This window comes from Tupaia chinensis, unplaced genomic scaffold, assembly GCF_000334495.1.
Source record: "Tupaia chinensis unplaced genomic scaffold, TupChi_1.0 Scaffold144767_1, whole genome shotgun sequence".
Taxonomy (NCBI): Eukaryota; Metazoa; Chordata; class Mammalia; order Scandentia; family Tupaiidae; genus Tupaia; species Tupaia belangeri.
Genome location: NW_006204627.1, coordinates 1617889 through 1625302, shown reverse-complemented (window position 1 = coordinate 1625302; position 7414 = coordinate 1617889). Strand labels below are relative to the sequence as shown.

At 52.3% G+C, this 7414-nt stretch overlaps 1 long non-coding RNA gene across 1 annotated transcript in view; it reads left to right on the top strand.

Moving 5' to 3' along the window:
- Positions 1 to 2080: 2080 nt before the first annotated feature.
- LOC102496843 (uncharacterized) overlaps positions 2081 to 7414 on the top strand; it is a 20311-nt gene continuing 14977 nt past the window's right edge. Inside the window, exons 1-2 of the long non-coding RNA XR_337222.1 lie at positions 2081 to 2441; positions 5666 to 5787. This is a non-coding gene — a long non-coding RNA (uncharacterized LOC102496843). The remainder of the gene's footprint in view (positions 2442 to 5665; positions 5788 to 7414) is intronic.

Below are 7414 nucleotides of genomic sequence, written 5' to 3'. Positions count from 1 at the left end.
AGCTATAGGAGTGGGAGGGCTTCTGCTCTTGTCTGTGGGTGCTTCACTTCTCCTGCTCACATTTTACTCAAAGATCTTCTGTTAACTCTCTTCACTTAGCCCCCACCTCCCGTGTGCTATCTGCTTCCATCCAAGGCCCTAACTCATACCCTGAGTGCAGATGGGTCTTTTTTTGCCCTAGTTGGAGAAGAGATCAGGTTATACTGGGGACATTTCCATGGTCCACAACTGACGATGGATTAGACCTGTAGGAAGGTATGAGCAGAGCATCTTAGGGGAGCAGAACTATTGGAAGGAAATAACTATCAAGCTCTCCTTGGTCTGAGAATCATTTGGAAGGAAATAACTATCAAGCTCTCCTTGGCCTGAGAAGCACCTCCTTGGAGTCCTCCTGTAATAGCTCAGCTCCTTTTGGAAATCCTGGCGTGCCTTACCTGGATCCCCAAGGAGCCCATGGCGAAGGTTTAGGGCCACACCAGGAGCGCAGTGCCCTCTAGAGTCTGCTGTGAGGGTGGCACAGGAATTACAAGGAGCTTGTGAAGGCCAGGGGATGGATGGGGATGAGCCAGGAGGGAAAGGAGGCAGAGGAGGCACAGAGTCTAGACCATGTGGCCCAATTGCCCCTCCTCTCCGGGATCAGCCTTCCGGGACAAGGTTCTGTGCTGGATTCTGGGCACTTTCCACAAAAAAGCTGTGTCATAGGCAAGATCAGCTACGTAATTAGCTGAGCCCAGTACAAAATACAAATATGGAGCCCCTTGTTCAGAAATTTTAAGAAATTCAAGACAGTGATGGCAGAGCATTAAACTAAGCCTGGGGGCTTAGGGTCTTGAGGTCTCATGCCACAGGATCTCCCCCATAGATAACACGGGTAGGCCCCCTCCCACGGGTACAGAAACAGGAAGGTGGAACAGATGTAATCACTCTTCATAGTGACGGCCACAGTGTGGCTACACTGACTGATTTTTTTTTTTTTTGAGAGGTTTTTGCTATAGGGGGTGCGTGTGCTTGCCAGAAAGACAGAGAGAGATACAGAGATAGAAATTGAGAAATCACCCCCTGGGGGGATGGCCACACCACAATCCCTTCTCCCCCATTCTCCTCTCGGGATCTTGGGCACGCACACACACCCGGTGTGAGTTTAAGCCACCGGGTCCAGTACTCGAACTGCGGTCGACTACATGAGAGTCCAGCGACATAGCCATTACGCCAACTGCTGGTCCCCACTGATTTTTAAAACACACCCATTTTAGGGCTAATGCTTTTCTAGGCCCTTTCTGTCTAATCTTGTTACCGAAACACCAAAGAAAGGAATTCCTGCACGCTGGTGGAGAGAGACTGGCTGAGGCAGAGAGCAGGGCAGAGGGTCTTGAGGATCGGTTCTAGATGTGGCCTGAGGGTGTCTGCCTCATCATTGCTGTCCTGTTTGGAGCCGAAGGCAGGAGATGGAGGATGGTGAGATGATACATTTGGGGGTGACTCTGTTCTGTGTTTGTTTTTCTGGGCGTAGACTGTTAAGATCATGAAAAAAACAAACACTGAATCTAATGGCTAGAGAGTCCTCAGAACTTTCTTGTATCTTGCCTGTAATTAGAAAGAATTGAAGAGAGTAAAGGCGCTCTGATTCCCACAGCCTCTGCCTCATGGGGGGCCATGTGAGATGATGGCTGCCTCGGTCTTAATGAGAACGGAAATGCCTTTTCTCTTTGGGTCAGTGTGTGTGTTTGTGTTTGCACACACGTGCACAGGTCTATCTATGCACATGTGCATATATGTCTGTGCATGTGTGGTTGCTCCACACATGTGTAAGTGGTTACATAAGCCTGTGCACGTGTGTACACATAGACAGTACAAACGTATGCACAGGGTTGTAGATTGTGTGTGCATTCACACAGGGTTGAAGGTCTGTGCACGGGCAGGTTCAGTGTGTAAAATGTTTTCATTCTTCCATCAGCTGCTTCGGTGACAAAGAGCAGGGAGCTGTGCAGCCAGCTCAGGGAGAAGGGAAAGCGTCATAATGGGTGGGGTTGGGGCTGGGGTGAGGTAAGCCAGGCAACCGGCAGCCTGTCTACAGCCCACTGCCCTCCACTTACCCGCTCCTCCCTCTTCTCTGCTGGATCACAGGTCTTCTCTTCCTGTGCTCAGGATTCTGGCTTGCTTGGCTCCCTGGACCCAGTTCTAGCCCATGGCATGTCTTTGCAAGGCCATGGCCCCAGCCATCCTTCATAACGGACAGATGACGTGTGCTCCATGTGTGCTGTGGTGAGCGTTTACAGGTCAATTTTGGCACAGTTCATCTTTTTGTACTGAATCATTGGCCATTGACCAGCCTACACCTACCTGTCCTTGGGCTGGGTTGAACCAATTATGGAGGAAGAAACCGCATAGTACAATCAGGGTCACAGCTGGGACTGTGGTTGGGACAACGGGAGATGCTTCAGGTATGTCTGACAAAGTCTCTCATCACCCATGCAGTGAGACTCTTATCCCTGTGGACATCAGGACAACTGGGCAGGGCTTGCCTGGACAAGGTGGGCCTGGAAGTAGAAAGGCACCTGGGGTCCGGGGCCTCATTTTCACCACTGCCCTCTGCTCCCCTGCTATGGGCTGATTTGTCTTCCTGGATTTATATTTCGAAGGTCTAATCCCTTCATTCCTCAGAGTGTGACCTTGATGAGGGTCTTTACAGAGGTACTGATGTCAATATGAGCTCAATGGGATGGGTCTTTTATGTTTTATTGCCATAGGATGTGTGCCAGAGGGTGACAGAGAGACAGAGAGACAGAGAGACATAAAGCATATCCAATGGGGCATGGTCATACTGTAATCCCTTCTTCATCTCTCTGTCCTGCCGGGATTTGGGGCCTGGTGTGTTTTCGAGTCACTGGGGCTGGGATTCAAGCCACGCAGTTGGCCATGTGGGATCCGCTTCCTTAACCACTAGACCTTGGGACCAGCCAAGGCTGAATCTTAATCCAGTATGACTGGTGCCCTAAGAAAGAGAGGTTAGGAGGTAGCCATGCACCGAGGGAAGATCATGTGAAGAGACAGGGAGAAGGAGGACAAGACCCTTCCCCTGCAGCCCTCAGAGGAACCCACCCTGGGGACACTTGGATTTTAGCCTGTGAGACAACACCTTTCTGTCATTTAAGCTACCTAGTCTGCAGTACGGTTATGGCAGCCATAGCAAAGTACTAGACCTCAAGGAGCACTTCCTGAGGAAGGAGGAAAGACACGGGGTTCTAGCACCCTGGGGGCTGGGCTGTGATATTGATTCCCAGAGAGTGTGGCAGCAGGAGGCCAGGCCTCCTCACACCCATGGCCCACCTCGGCTCCAGGGCCTGGCCTCGCTCTTCTGACGCCAGCGTCTAGTTATCAAGGAGCAGTCACAGGGCCCGTGTCTGAGCTGGTCATTTGAAATCTTTGATGTGACCCACGGGAAGCTTTAGGTAAGAAACAAAGCTGATTGTATTTGTGTTTCAGCAAGACCCCAGTGAGTACCACAGTGCGAAGGACAGATGGGGTGGAAGGGCCTGTCCACGTGAGCAATGACGAGGTTCAGGGGGATCCCAGAGCTGTTCAGAAGATGTCACTGTCATGACAGGCTTCGTGAGGAGACAGGGAGGAAGGGATAGGAGCAGGGACCACGTGCGCGATCTCTAGCTCTAGGACCTGGTGGAGGTGGTGCTGGTCACTGGCTGGGCCTGGGGAGGCACTGTCTGAGGTAGCCACACACCTGCCCAGGCCTGTCTGCAGCAGGAGGTCAGGCTGGAGAACAGGGGAGAGGTCCAGGGCGCAGGTGCAGGTTTGGACGTCACTGGTGTCAGGTGCGGGAGGGCCGTGGGCAGGGGTCTCTGCATAGGAGCGGGTGGGAGCTGCTTTTCCCAGCAGCAGGCCATCTGGTAGGTGATCAGGCAAAAACAGAGAGGTAGTGGGGGAATGAGACAGGCAAGGTAGGAAGGGCAAGGACATGCAGTGGGCAGCTGGGTCTCAGTCCCCTGGGGGCCCTTTGTGTGACTAGGGCACTAGTCCCCACATTGGTTCCCCAGAAGGGTGAGAAGGCCCATCCCTGTTGTCTGGGAGTTGCTTCTGGGCTATAAACTCTGGCACCTCTGTGTGCCTGTGCACAGGCAGACTAGGTGTCTGTGGCCGGAGAAATGCCCCAGGCAGAGATGCAGGCAGCTGGTGGAAGGATAGGGGAGTGGGGAGGAGGGGGCGGCGGAGTAGGGGGACGACTGCGGGAATGTGGTTGCTGGCCGGTGACCTCTGAGGCCAGCCAGGACACAGCAGGGCACCATGTCTTCTGCCAAGGTTGTGGCCCCAAATCCCCGCTTCCAGCGGGGAGCAAGGAGCTGTGCTCTCCCTTCATTGCTCATGGCAGATGAGCCGTGGGCAAGGGCCAGGCGGGGCGGCGGCTGAGTTATGAGCTGGGCTGTGGGCAGGCAGCACATCAAGTGGGTCTCACCACACAAGCGAAGGGCCTTTTCTAGTGTCAGGGAAGGCAGTAGAAGAAAAAGCAGAGCTGTTTGATGAGCAAATCATTAAGAAAAATAATGATCTCACTCCAGGGTGTTCAGAGAGTCCCTGCCCAGCGGCTAATTAGCTTGCAGCAGCAGTAGCCAGTCAAGGGGAGGAAGGGGTGAGGCTGGGCCTGGCCCAGGGTCCCCACACCCTCTTTCTCCTTTCTCCTCCGACTTCCTGCCTCTCGCACCCAGCCAGCACCCCTCCTTACCGTCATACCTCTGAGATGCACGGAGCTGGACTCTCCGCCGTCCGAGTCCTCAGGGCCATCTCAGGGCCTCTTTCCTCTGGGGCTCCTGGTGAGCTGGTGTCCAGGAGGGAGCTGCTCCCAGTCCTGTCAGAACTGTCCAGCTAGCTTACAGAGGAGGGTGCTGTTCTTGAGCTTGCTCCTCAGGGTGCAGAGGCTGTCGGGCTGAGTTGGGGTGCACTGATAGGAGGGCAAGGAGATGGGGGGTGTGGGCAGTGATGAGCACGAGAATGGGTGCCTGCAGGCAGATGGCACGGACATGCGTGGGCATCCGCACAGGCGGGGTGGGACGTGGCTGTGGCTGGCACGGCACAGTGTGGTGTGGATTACTGCCGGGTGTGGATATTGGTGACACAATCGGGTGTCAGGATGCCAGGGGATGAGGTAACAACTACAATTTTATTGTGTACCCGTTACTGTGACACATGTTTCACATCCATTTACTCATTTATTTAATTTTCACAACCTCATAAAAGATATCCTATAACATCCCTACTCTTTTAAGATTTTTTTTTTTTTTGCCATTGGGCATATGGTCTCATTGGAGAGAGACAGAGAGAGGGAGTGATAAATCACCCTCCAGGTCAGGGTGGCCATGCCACAATCCCTTCTCTTCCTTTCCTGTGGGATTTTGGGTCCATGCGCACGTACCTGGTATGATTTTCAAGCCTCCAGGTGTGAGTATTAAATTGTGGTCAGCCATGGTGAGTCCAGTTTCATACCTACTGTGCCTTCTGCTGGCCCCAAGCATCCCCACTCTTTAGGAAAGGGAATCGAGGCACAATGAGGTCAAATAGGTGTCCAAGGTCACTCAGCTAGTAAGTGGCAGGGCAAGGACTTGAACCCAGGCTGTCTGGCTCAAGAATCCTTAATCTTCATCCTTCTCCTGTATACCAGGAATATAGAGTGAACAGTGAAGATGGGGGCTGCAGAAGGCATTCTGGATCACGGGCATGAGACAGAGGATGGCATGGATGACGCCAAAGATGGGGCCTGTGCACATACAGGAGGGGGTACAGGTACGGCTTAATCCTGAAGCAAATGCTCCTGGGGGCTCATTAAAGCAGAGATCGGATCATTTCTGATTCCTGAGCTCTGGGGTGGGGCTCAAGAACTGCATTTCTAATAATTTTCCAGGTGATACTAATGCTGCTGGTTTAGAGACAAGATTTCAGGGACACTGGTATAGGATATTACACAAGGACGATTATGAAGAACAGAAACAGGCAAGTTAGAGGTTACAGAGAGAGAATTGAGAAACATGGACTGGGCTATAGCCAGAAAAAGAAACCAGTTGGCATGAGCAGTTTAGGCAGGTGGGGAAGGTATGGGGCAGAGGCTACTGGGGCCCCGACTTGTGAGCAAGGTAGTGCCTAGAGCCTCATCGCTTCTTCCTTCTCAAGGGCTCTGGCTCTCATGCTGACCTCATGAGTAATGGCCATCTGCTTGGCACATGTCTGGGTATCCTCTCATTGGCCTCAGTAAAACCCAAGGGGACCTCTGGGAAGTTAAATGTAAACTTAAAAAGGAATCTGTGACAGTGGCCTGGGGATGCCTGGGGGGGGGTCCCTCTAGGTGAATCCTGAGCAGGATGGGGTACCCACTGTGCAAAGGTGGCTGGAACAACAGGTCTCCCTTGGAGTCCCATAGATGCAGGATTTTCTTAATATTCAACAATTTTCAGCTATAAGTTGCTGATTTGAAACAGGCAACGGCCTGGGTGGAAGCCCCTGGGAAAGGCCCTGGAGAATTCGAGGAGGGTAGTGGGCTGATGCCTCTGTCCAGAAAGGGTTTTCTCTCCTTCCTCCGTCAGAGAAAATCACTGGTTATTGCTCTGCTGTGAGCTAGAAAGTTGGAGGTAGGGTCAGAGGGGTAGAAGGGTTCCTCAAACATAAAAAGGAGCCTCAGGTGGTGGAAGGGCTCTTTGCCGAAGGCTGTTAAAGGGATGGAGGTTGGACTGCAGGCTCTGTGTATGACTAAGAGGGTTCCGTGTATGACTAGAAGGGCCACAGGTCTCCTGAGGCTGGGCCCAGAGGGGCTGACGTGGGGTCATAATCGAGTGAGTCATGTGTATGGGATGCATTGGGTCCTCCCCAAAAGACATTAACATCTTCACCCTATACTTCAGGATGTGACCTTATTTGGAGACAGTCTTTATAGTGGTAAATAAGTCAACATGGGGTCATTAGGCCAGGCCTCAGTTCAATGCATGTAACTGGTATCTTTGTTACAATGAGAAACTGGAACTCAAGAGACAGACACATGTGAACGGAAGGTGCTATGAAGGCCCAGGGAGGAGATGGCCGTCTACACACCAAGGCAGGCTGAAGGCACCCAGAAGCTGGGGAAAAGCCTGGGATGGTTCTATTTCACAGCTTGATTTTTTGGACTTCTAGCCTCCAGAATCGTAAGACTGTAAGTTTAGGATATTTAAGCACCTAGTATTTTATGGCAGCCATAAAAACACAAATACAGGTTCAGCAACAAGATATAGGCAAGTGTCCCTGCTGAGGGTGGGCAGTGGACAGCTTTGGGAGGTAAGAAGGTGACTTGGTGACTTTAGAGAATGGCAGTGTAGCTGGATACTCAACAGATGCTGCTGCAGCAGCCAATGAGAAACTATGGCTGGGCACTCCCAAGGCGGGG